At 37.6% G+C, this 14,777-nt stretch overlaps 1 long non-coding RNA gene across 1 annotated transcript in view; it reads right to left on the reverse strand.

Moving 5' to 3' along the window:
• Window positions 1-5,778: 5,778 nt before the first annotated feature.
• Window positions 5,779-14,777, reverse strand: part of LOC125778732 (uncharacterized) — a 138,302-nt gene continuing 129,303 nt past the window's right edge. The window contains exon 5 of the long non-coding RNA XR_007422888.1: window positions 5,779-5,883. This is a non-coding gene — a long non-coding RNA (uncharacterized LOC125778732). The remainder of the gene's footprint in view (window positions 5,884-14,777) is intronic.

Here is a 14,777-nt window from a genome sequence, read left to right on the forward strand (position 1 = left end):
GAAAGGCTACTCAGTTAAGGAGCAATTTGCAGGTGAGTGTATTTGCTTAAAGGTCAGCAGCAAAGTGTTTGGAAGAAGAAGGATGAAACAATGCGCAGCAGTTGGATTACGAGCTTTGATGCAGGAGTGAAAGGGTTAGTGGTTGTGCTGGCGCGCAAGGGAAAGTGCACGAAGATATTTCTGACATAAACGGGAGAGTGAAGAGAGAGTATCAGAAGAGTTTCAATAACGATTGTCTAGTGTTTACAAATTGTCAGGGTCAGTTGTGAAGCCGAGACACACGCTTCGTTTAGATCACTGGAAAATAGTAGATAACGTATCAAAAAAGATACTTTTAAGAAAACTTCGGATTGCTCGATTTCACCGCTATAGACTTCCAAAGAACTATTCAGTTAACTCCTCGGCTTGAGTCACATGAAACTTTTTTACGAATCGGTTATAAGTCTTTTAGGTTATGATGCTTCAAATAAAATGTCATCGTCTAACTTTTACAGTGCATAATTTAAAGAATTCTTAATTCTGAGTGAGTTAGACGTATGTTTTCTACAATTTCAAAGCTTCCTAGCTAAATAAGTCACAGTCTGGAAAGCTTTCGGAGCCTTCGAGACTCTGACGGTTACCCAGAGATGATAGCAGTTCACTCTACCATTTGTAAGCTTTCGAGCTTTTTAAGGTGTAGACTCAAAAGCTTTCGGAGAGATCAAAACCCTGAAGATGTTACAGGGATGATATGAGTATACTCACCATTTGTGAGCTTTCGAGCTTTTTAGGGTATACCTCAAAAGCTTTCGGAGAGCTCGAAATGCTGAAAGTGGCACAGGGATGATATTAGTATACTTTACCATTGCAAAGCTTTCGAGCTTTTTAAGGCATAGACTAAAAAGCTTTCGGTAAGTTCGAGAGGCTGAAAGTGGCCCAGACACGTGCTTTTATCAACATCTCATGGAAACATTTTTGATCGTTTATATAGCAAGCTTTGTCTCTATAAGCCATTGCTTACAAAACCTTGCCTCAAAGCTTTTCAGCACTTTTACATTTGAATCCACAATCTCATAATTTTTATACAAATATCACATTTCAAAATTGTAAAATAAATACCAGAACTATGCTTATATAATATGTATGTACTGTAATTGTGTCATGGCAGGGAGTGCCAGCTAACGGTAAACTGATTGTTAAATAAGAGAGATGGAAAGCGAATTGGAGTCGTGAAGGACATATGGAATTACAAAGATGGCTGCTCGCTGCGCAACAGCAAATAATTTTTTCTTCTTGTTGCATGTGTTGCAACTATATATATTGCAACATATGTATGTATATATGTATATATATATTTATTTATTTATTTATATGCCATCTTTGCGCTTGCACTTGTGAGCTATGTGGCAGCTGCTTGTGCCATTTTATGATTGCAACTGCCGCAGCTACTGTTGCAACAAAATCACTGAAGTGCATAAAGTCTTCAACAACTTGCAACAAGCAATACAAATACATTGACGAGCAAATACTTGCATGTATGCATACGTATGTGTGTATGTGTATATATATATGTATATGCGTGTATATGTATGTATGTGTGTGTATATGCAGCGTTGCAATAACTTAAACAAAATCGTTGTTGTTCTTCATGCAACAGTATGTGATTTGTAAGATGTCAATTTATTTTTGCAACTACAGCAACAACAGCAACAACGAATTTCAAATATTTGCGCATACAAACGCATAAAGTTGCAATATGAGCGCTTACTTTAATATGCATTTACCCAAAACCAACAACGGAACTGCGCTTCCTGCGCCGCAGCTAGTTCAACCGCTCGCTCAGCATCCCCCCCTCACCATCACCAGCACTCACACCGCCATTGGCGCTTTCATCACAAAACTGATATTTGAATTTGTCGCTAAAAGCGCCCATCGTCAAGTGTCATGTTGCAAGTGCAAGTGCATAGTTGGTAGCGCTGCGCATTTGTTGCAGCAACGAAGGCGCGCAAATACACATACACATACAGTTATGTGTATAGAGCACTTTTTGAAATTTTGAAACGTTGACTCTTGTTGGCTTTTTCCAATTTCGTCGCAATGCACACACACACACACTCGCATGCTTATTCTTGCAGCTTTTGTTGTTATTTGCATTGCTTACTTGCCGCTGGCATTGCTGATGTTGCAAGTTGATACTTTGTTTGACAATTTGCTCTATGTTCGTGTACTCTTAAAATTTCGCTGTAAACTCAATACTCTGCCACACTAAGTACATACATAGTGCTCGTGTGTTTGCTGGCAAAAATGAAGAAAAGCGAACAACACCAACAAAAAGGGCGGGCATTTTGTGTGTGCATTCAATTGCAAATAAAGCGGGAGATTGTAAATAAATAGAAAATTGGCAATCGCGTTGCCTTGGTTACGCGCAAGCTCTCACACAAACACATGCCCTCGCACACCTACTTGTATTTGATGCACGCAGCTGACAGTTTGAAGCGCCGCAGTTTTCAAGATCTCATTTCGCCTTTTACAGCTGTCGTCGGGGCGATTGCCAAATGTTATATTGATGCCACAGTTCTTAACTCGTTTGGAGGGAACTCAAAAATTTATTGAAATAATATTGCCTCGCGAAGGAATTCCCTTTCTAAGCGCTCTTTGGTTTTGAAATGTCATTTAGATGAGAAATTGGATTGGATGTATTCAAATATGGAATTAAGTAAGTTCTAGCAAATTGCTTGACAACTTCAAAATTGGTTGCACAATATTCCAATTTCATTCTACTTTTACTCCAATATCAAAATTGGACGCCGTAAACGAACTGCATCGGCCATACTATGCCAAAACCCTACGACTGATCTGATTTTACGTTTTTATTGAGGCTTCATATTCCACCAAGACACTACAGGAAAATATAAATGTAAGATATAGGAGCCAGTCAACTAAATGAAAGTCGGCAAAGAGACATCCGTGAAGGGCATACTAGTGTTTGTGGACTGAGATCAGACTTAAGCTACGATATTGTTAGCTGATAAGTCGAGCTCTCTTCTTTTATACAGTTTTATGACGGAGAAACGCAAAGTTGAAACCTGAGGCTAGGTTACGCGAAAATGTCGATCTTAAGATGGATCTCACTAGAACAGCTTAGAACGCTTGTGTGTTATGGTACCTATGAACTCCTATTAACTGGTTCATAAGAACCTTATAGATCGACAAAGAGCTTTGAGTCAATGCCGAGACATTTCGATTGAAAATTGGTTACAGAATGTCAACAAAAATTTTTAAATTCAATTCTTAAGTCACAAAGAAGGAAAACAAAAATTTAAAGTTACCAAAATTAAATTTTCCTTACTCGAGTTTATATGGTTATGAAATAGTTAAGCCGCTTGAGGGAAGCATTGTTTCTCTCTACTTCCATCAATCTGTGCTTGGCACACCAACTCAACGACGGCATTTGCAGCTTAATCGCAGCACTCGAAACGGACTTGACACACGCTGCGACGCACTCCCCGCCGCATCAGAAGTATAAATCATAAAACAATCCATCATATTCAAATAAATGAAGGCGAAGCATTCAGTGGCAGATGTGATGCAGGCGGTGTGTGACAAAAAACTACAGCATATCTACGCGCGCACTGCAAAATAGGGGAGACAAAGGAAATTGTATGCAAAGCAATAAAAAATGCGCACCGAAATAAAATGTAAATTGCCAGCGATACAGCAGCAACGGAATGGACAGCGGCAAAGGCGGCATGCCGCTTATCAAGCGCGCGCGCATTACTTTAACGCACACACACATATATATCAGTGGCGCGCGTATGCCAGAAGGACCACCACTACTAAACACAGCAATGCAGTTATGTGCCCGCACGCTGGCAACAAACTGGCCGGTCAACAGCCACCGCATACAGCTGGGCACTTAGCCAGTCAGCGCTGCATGGTTCGAAATTGGGACAACGCATTTCGCTTTCGTTGGCAGTTTGTTGGCGTTTCTTTCAAATACTTTGTGTATGGGCTGGCGCGCACTTCAATTTTTAAGCAATTTTCTTTTTTACTTTGAAGTGCAAAAAAGTAAAAATTTTTTCGCTAAAAACTACAGAAAAAAGTTTGGGCGCAGCACAAAAAACATCGATTTCGCCGTTAGATGAAAGCGTTTTTATTTTCTGCTTTGCCTATCTCCAGGCGCCAGCGCATATGCTACAGCGGTTTGCCATTTTTCGTCGCTCTTTCGCGTGTATGCGCCGTTATTTCTATCATTTTCAAATTGTTTGAACGATTTCTGCGTACCCGGCTTTTTTGGCGCACTCTACACATTTTTGGCGCAAACGCCGCGCAAATGCAAAATGGCCCACTTTTTTTCTGACTTGTTGTTTCTTTTTTTTTGTTTTTTTGGAGAATTGAAATTTCCATAAAACGTGCACATTTGCAACATTGCAGCTCTTCGTTTGCTTTTTGTTTGACAAACGTTTGCTGCTTTTTGCCGCGCCGCCGGCCTCTCCCTCTTTTCCGTTTTTCACGCTTTCACCCGTTCTGTTCGGTTGCGCGTTGCATTTTCACTTTTGACGAGCATATTTTTGCTATTTGCGCTTTGATTGTGTTAACCTCGTTTCGCTGTTTGCCGCTTTGCATGTTTACTTTTTCGCATATTACTTCCCTTTTCCGCTGCGAGCGCATTCCCCAACAGCGTTAGCGTTCTCGAATCAAGGACACGCTGGCGCTTGCAGAGCCAAATGAATAAATGAGCATTAGCGCTCTTGGTCAACGGTTCGCCTTGTACTCAGGCTACGCGTCGCTTGGCGTCTGCGAGTGAAGGAATTTACGCGGCGCACAAATGTAGGTAACACATATGCTTGAAGACTAGATATGGTATAAATCGGTTTAAATGTGTATTAAGCTATTTAATGTGGATATGAGTTGAAGTTTAGGAATATTAATTTATACAATCTTAAGTGAAGCAATTACTATTTTATTAAATTTTGGGCCACCCTGTAATGAATTCTTTATATTTAACCTTTTAATACCTTTTTCACATATCATTATTAGACCATTTACAGGACAAAATCTCTGATAAACAGGCGCATTCCAGGAAAAAAAGCGCATTGTATTAACAAATCAGTGAAAACTATGACAAAAATCAATTAGTCGGGCTTTGAGTTACTACCGCATCCACCGTATTCTTTAGATCTGACACTCAGCGAGGATTTTCTGTTCTCAAGTCTAAAGAGCATGGTCGCTGAGGAGATATTTTCATCGAAAGAAGAGGAGATCGCCAAAACTGGTCACCAAAAAGTTCGATTTTGCTGCAAAGGACTAATCGTACTACAAAATGATACCTAAAAGCAGTGTATCACCCTTGAAGGGAACTATGTTGAAAAAAAATATGAATTTTGCCAAACAAACATAGTTTGATATGGTGCGCCTGGGCTTTTCAAATGAGCTGCTAGAAGAACCTTGAGAATTATACCTGACGACAAGTATTAACCTTAAAAGTTTTACTAGCAATTGAAGAAAAATACATGTATTGTCCAGAGACGCGGTTCTCAATGGAAAGCCTAGACTTATATGAGACCTAGTTAGGATCGTCTTGGACTTAAAAATACTCAAAAATTACGCAGAGGCCACTCAGTGTAAGGCTTTACACACATAAAGAGTGTCAGCTCTTTTATTTCAAGATATTCTATACTCGTATAAATTAAACCTCGATCATTTAGACTTAAATTATTGAAGCTTTAGTTTAATTCTCACTTACCTTAAGAGAGCAATATGCCATTCCTTTTTGTGAGTTTTGTGCGAAATTCATAAGTTAAATTCAGAAGAGTGATTTGTGTGAGACTCGCCTGTGGTTAATTGACTTGTGTATCACTGTAGATGATTATGACTCGAATATGTTGCTATGGAAATCAAACTCTGAAAAAATAATATGAATAGGTAACTTAATCACTAACTCATAGGTATAATAAAATATATAAATATGTATGTATTTCATAATTTTTAAGGAAACTTTCACAGAGCTTTCTTAGCGCTTTCAAGAACTTTTAAGGAAACTAGAAGTTTTCACTGAACTTTCATTGAGCTTTAAGAAATTTTTAAGAAAACCGGAAGTCTTCCCTCAGCTTCCAAAGAACTTTGGGAAATTTCAAAGGAAACCGGAAACTTTCGCTAAGCTTTCAGAGAGCTTTAAGAAGTGTATAAGAAAATCAGAAGCTCTAATTCAACTTTTGCGGTGCTTTAAGGAATTGTTAAGAAACCGAGAAGCTTTCACTGAGATTTTATGGCACTTTAAGGAACTTTTAAAGAAACTAGAACCTTTTTCTGAACTTTCATAGTAATTGAAGGATTTTTTAATAAAACTAGAAGTTTTTACTAAACTTTTAAAATTTTTTAGGAAACCTCTGAGCTTTTATCTCGCCTTAAATATTTTTTAAGGAAACAAAATGCTTTCACTTTTAACTTTTAATTTTTTTAAGGAAATCAGAAGCTTTTATTGAGCTTTCGCAGAGCTTTAAGAAATGTTTAAGGAAACCGGAAGCTTTTAACTGAGTTTTCATGGAGTTCTAAGACATTTTAAAGTAAAGCCGAAGCTTTTATGAAACTTTCATAGAGCCTTAAGGAATTTTTAAGCAAACTGGAAGCTTTCACTAAACTTTCACATAGTTTTAAGGAAAATCTATAAAATAGTGATTTATACTGTAGTTAAATAGACGGTTCGAGCATGCCGACTAAAACTAGTAACATAAAGTTTCCATAAATCTCAATTTGCAAATCTGTAATTCTCTTATAGTTTACGATATATTTTATATAAGGCTGCTTACATAAATAATTGGAAAACATATTTAAATACAGATAATTGTGGAATCTACTATAAACTGAGATAAAACGTACTTAGTGAAGCTTTAAGCCGAATTTAGTAAGGCGATAGATAAGCAGATCTGGAAGGTCTGAAATATAGGTTTAAAAAACTACGAACTTAGTGCACTCTCAAGCCAAATTAGTTAGCCAGAAAGCTGATATTTGTCTTGCTAGATTTTAACTTGCATAACGGATGAAATAAGCTACAAAATTGTGACCCAAAAAACCAAAACTGCTTGCCCCAACTTAAAGTCTACCCTTTCACTCAGTGACGTAAATTTAAGTTTCTCATTGCGGCACTTAAACTTCGTACAAAAGCATAATAAAGAAAATGCTGGTCTTCGCCATATCCGATCGCTACAACGCACCCATACAGCTCAACTATATATATGTGTATATGTATATATATATATGAACCAGTTTATGTGCCTGTGTATGCGTTAGAGTTTAAAAGCATGCATTTCACTTTTAATTGCGCAGATTCTTATGCAATTGAGCGCATAGCCATTACACTTGGTTTGGCTATTAAACAACAAAAAACAAAAAACACTGAAAGCACCTACAACAACTGTGTAATAATGGCTGGACAGTGAAATTCCGGTGCACTTGACACCGCAACAGCCGCACACTGGCATGTCTATGTAAGTGTGTGCGTGTATGTATGCCACCGGATGGAGCAGCGAGCACAAAGTAGCAGCTATCAGCACTACGACAAACATGCATACACCTTTGTACCTACAAATACATACATATATAGGTGCAGGCAGGCGCAATTCCTGTGGGCATTATGCGTTTCAGTGTGTATGTGTATGTGTGTGTGAGTGGGAGTGTGAACATGTACGGTGATTGCGGTTGAAGGGCTGGTCGAAAGCAAGATTATATGGTCGCCCGGGGTGGCGGTTGTATACACTGGCTGAATATATGCAATATAGTTTCTGTGTGGATACGAGGGCAGCTTGAGAAATAGTCGATTATTAGTTTTCTGACTATGCTCTAAAACTTGAAGTCATCTGCTAAGAAACATGTTGCTGTTCTCTTTCTATATCTATCTTTCTCACACACACTCTCTCTCTAGTAAATGCGTTTTCAGAGAAAAGTACTTGAAGATGGAGAGTCAACGAACATCTATTGACGGTCAGCTCAGACGAGTTTAATATGTAAGGCTCTAAAAAATAGTATAGCGAAGAGCTAGAGAACTTCACTGAGATCGTTAGCACCACACAGCGATCTCCATTCCATTAACCCACTATCTCTCTCTCCCTCACCCTTTTCCACTTCCTCACCCCTTTCTTTCCTCTTTCTTTCTCTCTCTCTTTCTCATCTTCCCTCTTTCTTTCTTTCTCTCTCCCTCTCTCTCTCTAGAGAAAAGTATTTTGAGAGAGTCACAGATGAAAAGAGAGAGAGAGAGATCTGTGAAGCGTCCATTCATTAGCAAAGTTTTTCTCGAATGGAACTTAAGTCCAGAACTTGAATTAGAAAACTCAAACAGCCCCCTTAGATATACAAGTATATATTTTGAAGCATACTCGTACATACTTTGATAAAATCGCATAGCTTTAAGGTACGTATATAAGCAAGCAAGTAATGAATGTGCGTTGCAAGCCCGAAATTATGCTACTATGTCGAAGAACTTTAGGCTTGTACATATATATACATTACATATGTATGTATATATAGAGCAAAAAAGCTCAACACATAAATATATGCAAGTAAAATATGTGTGTCATATAAATTTGTATTCATATCACCCATAGCGCTACAAATTTATACACCAATATATTACTTCCATAACACAACGGCCCGCCACCTGCCCATGCGCCAATCGTACCCCTGGCATTTACCTAGCATTTTCATTATATTTTATCTCAAGTAAAGCCGCAACTGAGTTTTATATGTATAACCCATATCCCGGCGCCAAGGTGTATAACCACTGTGGCATATACAGTTATTCCGACACATCTTACATGCCACCGGGCGCTCATATCCCTTATCCCTTTGCGCTGACATGGACGTGCGGACAACACGTCGCTTTCATATAGTTTCCGCAAAAGTGCGTGAGTAACCCCGTAGCCTTTAGTTTGTAACTGTGTGCAGCCACCGATGTGTGTGTGTGCATGTGAGTGGGTGTGGAGATTTTCATTCTCTGGCGAGTAGAAAGTCATTAAAGTTCCTGATGAGGACACGTAGGTAACCCATATTTGCGCGTGTGCGTTTATTGCGAAAATGTCGAAAGCAGTTGCAGAGAGCAGCGTTGGCGAACAACACAAGAAAAAAATCGTAAATATGAAATAAAGTAGAAAATCATCGTGCAGTAGAGATTTTACAAATCCGATTATTAAAGCTGACGGTGCTTGAAATGTGGAAACAAATTTATTTCCGTAGACTAAAGGCGGTTAGATATGTATATACCATCACAGTAACTAATATATAGGTCACCACGGCGCTGGGTGAAAGTAAATCTGTGAAAGAAGGAAGCTTAGCAAGCAAGATTTTCCTTCTTGGTTGCAATTAATGCGTATTTTAATTCGCTTTCGAAGGCGACTATGTCAATTGGTTGTGAACAAGGAGTGTCTAACCTCACTTGAAATAGCATCAAGCTACTTCACCACCAGACTAGTTTGTCTGTCTGGTTCCAGCGGAATCACTGGCAACTGAAAAGCAATGAGCCACCCTGGTTCCGAGACAATGAATTTTCTTTGGCGTTTTGCTTTCTAGCACTGGATCAATCGATCTCAGGGAACTGACTGAACCTTGTGGACAAGGGTAGAAGACAGCAGATCTACTGAACTACGTGCAGAAGGCTGCGTGTCGAACCCATGCAAAAGCAGATCAAGAAATCCTTAAAAAATGAAATAAAATTCCGCACATTTTATATATTCAAGAGCAGCTTACTAAAACTGAGGTCCAAATTGATATTTGAGAACGTCAGTAGGAGCTGAGTCGTTTTATCATAGGAATTTTACGCGGATATACGCGGAATAGGGTTTTAGTTTTTGAGATATCAACTTGAAAATTTTGCACAATTTCTTTTAAAGAAAGTGGCTCATTGAGAGTAACTGTCGATATCAGAGAACTATAGCATATAGCTGTCATACAAACTGACCCAAAAAAAAGTATGTCCTTGTATGGAAAACTTTTTTAGTTGACATGATATCTTCATGAAATTCAGTGAATATTATTGATCAAATCAACGCCACATATTCCGATGATATTGTTCAAATCGGATTAGTTTTGCATATAGCTGTCATACAAACTGACCGCTCAAACTCAAGTCTCTGTATGGGTAACTTTTTTATTTCACAAGATATCTTCACTAAATTCGGCATTAGTTATTATCTGAGACAATAATATAATCTCCGAAAAAATTGTTCAGATCTTATCACTGTAGCATATAGCTGCCCTATAAAGTGAACCAGAGGAATCAAATGCTTGTATGGAAAACTTTTTCATTTGAAGAGATATCTTCACGAAATTTGGTATGCGTTACTGCTTAACACAATTATGCAATCTCCGTGAATATTGTTTAGGATCGGATCACTATAACACATAGCTGCCATACAAACTGAAGTATCGAACAAAAGTTCTTGTTTGGAATACTTTTTTTATGACATGGTATCCTCATGAAATTTGGCATATATTAGTATTCAATACATCTCTGAAGTATCTGATCAGATCGGATCATTATAACACATAGCTGTCATACAAACTGAACGATCGGAATGAAATGCTTGTATGAAAATTTTTTTCATTTAATGAGATATCTTCACGAAATTTGGTATGGGTAATTTTCTAAAGCAATAATGCAACATCTGAAGAAATTGTTCAGATCGGATCACTATAGCATATAGCTGCCATACAAACTGAGCGATCCGTATGAGCAGTTTTTTGTATTTGTGAGGGTTTTAATAAAATAGTTCACTGCGAGAACTATGATTTTCCTCATATTCTTTGTGTTTTCGATACAAATTCATTTAAGCGCAAATATTCTACATTAATTTCGTGGAAGGAAGAAACATATTGCCCACTCTAGATTACCAGCAAAAGAAGAGTAACAATTTTTATATGATCAAAGATAGTTATATGAACCACTCTACGCAGTTTTTATGTCATTGCATTGTCATATGCAGTTATAACAGCGCTTATAAATAAAAAAATATATATTGTATATATCCATATCCAATTTCAATACTACAAACCATCAAGGGCCACGTTAAATCAAATATGCCTTCAAACAGAAAAAAATTTAATTGATATTTGCCATTAAAACGACCAAAGTCATAACCTTATAACCCAATTTCAGCAGCTAACTACAGCAATACCAATATATATTTGTATATAAAAGCTCAAAAATATCTACAAACGAAAGATAAGCAAATTTGATTTGTTTGCATTGCGCGGCAATTTCCAGAACACAAAATATTTGTTTTTTTTTTTTGGTTGCTGTTGCAAAAGGACACGGTTATAAATTGGCGTAGTAAATTTTCATAACGCTTTCAATCATTACGGTGAACGTAATGCCAAAAGCAAACACACACACATATGAGCATATGAACGAGTAAGGCTTGCATATGCTTGTGCTATGTATGTGTGTATATACATGTGTATGTGTAGGTATGTTTTTATACATCTCTCCATGTGTGTTTTTGTTGTGCGCTTTCAGTACAACAGATTAAACCCATAACTGGCCGTCCGTTGCACACTTTTCATGCCACTGCTGCGCCCACAGCCACTCAGCCACTCAATCTCGCAGCCTTGCCACTCAGCGCTAGCCCCTCAGCCTCACTGCAGCTCACCGCTGGCAGCACATAAACCACAAAATCAAATTGCGGCCCGCTTCACTTTCATTTGCCAATAAATTTCGCTTTTGTTATGCCAATATTTGTTTTTGTTGCCGTTACTACCTCTGCTTTTTTTTTTGTTGGCCAAATCAAAAATCGGTCGATTGTTGAGCTTAAAAAGCGCCGAGGAAATATTCGTATTTGGCATGAGCACACACGTCGCTATTTCGTATGCAAATGCTTTATAGCTTTCCATACATACACATATGCATGTGTGTGCGTGTGTGCGGCGCCGTGTATTGGCTTATAAATCCGCTTTATTTTGACATGACACAGGCATTGCTGCAACACTCGGCATTAGCCGCATGTCAAAGTTCAGTGTTGCGCCGTTTTGTGCTATTTTTATTGCAACTCTCTCGGTTTGTGTATGTGTTTGTGTTTGATTTGTTGTTGTCATAACTTGCGTCAATATACCGTGGCATTTTTGTGCGCATAAGCAACAAAAAAAGTGTGGCAACCCAATTTATTAGCTGCACTGACACAAATTTCATTCCATTGCTGCATTCTATCGCCATTTTTTGCCAATTATTTCAAAATTGTTGTACCATTTTTTTGCCAGTGCTGCCATATATTTGCTACTCGGTAATCTGTTTATATATTTATGGCGCATTGTTTTTGCAGCTAGCAAATATTTGCTTTTGAATTTTGCAATATGGCAATAGCCGCGCATTACACGTAATTTCCTCTCCGCGCTCACGCGAAATTTTCAGTTTGCTTAACGGTTATTTGCTCTGGCCATAATTTATCACACGCAATATTTTGACACACTGTGTTTTTCACTTTTTAGCCAAAATTTACAATTATTGCAAGGCAGGTGAGTTTTTTCGGTTTGAAAATTCAAATTGATTACGGTTTATTGTTGTTGGTGTATCATGGCAACTGTAACAATTGAGTTTGCCACACATTATTTACAATGTGTCATAAATTATTGGAATTTTGTTAAGGAAATAAATAAATATTTTTTATTTCAATAAATAAATATTCGTGAAAAATTCAAATAAGTTGCGTTAAAATAGATTCTATTGCTTTTTTGTTATGAAGGGTTGGATAATGTGTTGCATATATTTTTATGTTGCTGATAATTTCCTAGAAGGATTGCGGTCAGGCTAGCTGTCAAAATAAACACATGTTTTTGACATTTATGCTCCGTTAGTTCGTATTTATTATATTACAAATTTTTTAACAAAACTCGTATTTTCTTGTTCAACATAGTTCCCTTCAAGGCTGATAGACTGAATGTAGTGACGCTTCAACCATTTTTGTAGTCCGATTCGTCCTTTGCTTCAAAATAGAACTCAGTTTTGGCGATCCCCTTTTCATTCGTCGAAAATTTCTTTCCAGCGAACATTCTTTTGAGATCTAAGAACAAGAAATAGTCGATAGGGGCCATAATTGGAGAATACGATGAGTACCGAAGCAATTCGAAGCCCAATCTATGGGATTTGGTCACCGTTTTCATTGGCTTGTGACACTGGGCATTGTCATGACACCACTTTCATTTTCTTCAAATGCGGCCGTTTTCCAAAGATTATGTCCTTCTACCGGTCGCTGTTTATGGTCCTTCCTTTTGTAAGGTAGTCAATAAAACTTACTCCATGATAATCCCAAAAGACAGACAACATGACCTTGCATTTTTCCACCCTTTGAAACGTCTGCTGTCAACAGACAAAAATGATTGACTAGCCATTCATACCAATGAAAGACACTGAGAAACCCGAGATCAATCAACTTAGAAGCCCAATTGAACTCTGCTTCTAGGTTTACTAATTGAAATCTGTTTAAAGCAGAACCGGTACATGGAAGATTTATAAATTGTTTAAGCGAAAAGCAGGGTATTTACTATATTCTTTAGGCCGGTTCCCAATTTGAGGTTATGTTCTTAATTACTATAATTCCCAACCATTCTCAAGACATCTAATAGTATAATCTTTGGAATTTTCTCCATTCGCTTTTAGTAATTTTAATTCTTCTACATTTTTTCTTAATTTTTCCATTTTAATAAATTTTCTAAAAAATATTTCAGTTAAATGCCATAAATCATTGTCATTAATTTAATGAAAATCTGTTGTTTCACATTGAGCCCTGAATTCTTACAATTCTTAAAAAACAACAACACAAAAATCCAATCAATAAACAATTGTTGCTACACCAGCTTTTGTGTTCAGCCATTACAATCAAATTGCTGGCTCACGCTGACAAATCACTTGATTGCTGACCAACCGTAGGCAGAAATCCAGAAATTTGTCAATAAAAATATAATACAACAAATTTACACAACAAGCGCTTACAATAAAGTCAAAAACGTTGTGGTGTGCTGAACAATACAAGGATGAGCACAAGGATGAGTATGTTTCAGGCAAAATTCGTGGATGTGTGTGTGTGTGTGAAAAGGAGGATATTTGTTTGTCATAACAGAGCATTCCTCAACACACCTGGCCTGCAAACATATACATAGCTATACACAAGGATATATGACTATACACATACATACACACACAATTCCTTTAAATTTGTAGATGTGTGTATATGTGTGAATTTCATACACAACAGTTGTAGTCACACAAGGCACCAGCCCAGGTAACATTTCCCTGAATATTAGTGTGCACTCGCACTCATCTCCCGCTCTTTCTCCGCACCCTACTCACTGTTTTGCTGTCAATTTTTATTTTATTAGTTTTTGATATTACGGTTTTCATTCAATCAGTTGAGTGTGGCCTATACAGTTTCTTCACATTTCGCAAATTGCATTAGAAAAGGTCGTGGCAGTGGCAGCTAGGAAGCATTGAAGAGGGGACAAAGAAAACAAAACACGTAAACGAAAATAATAAGAAGAAGACATTTAACATATTTATCTACAACCCGCTGAGCGATCCCGCTGTGCGTCGAATCGGTGTTGGAAAATGTGTCAACTCACACTGAGCCGCTGTGTGGAACTGCCGCTGGCGGCATGGACGTCTTCGCAACACTAAGAACATTTAGTGTAAGAAAGTGTGAAAATAAATTCAATAAATTGATGCGTTGACGTAAGTCATTAGAAGTCTGTATGTGTTAATTGAAACTACAATTAATTAAAAGTAGAAATAATTTTTTGGAAAAAGTATATATTCCAGCTTA

Source organism: Bactrocera dorsalis, chromosome 5 (genome assembly GCF_023373825.1).
Source record: "Bactrocera dorsalis isolate Fly_Bdor chromosome 5, ASM2337382v1, whole genome shotgun sequence".
Taxonomy (NCBI): Eukaryota; Metazoa; Arthropoda; class Insecta; order Diptera; family Tephritidae; genus Bactrocera; species Bactrocera dorsalis.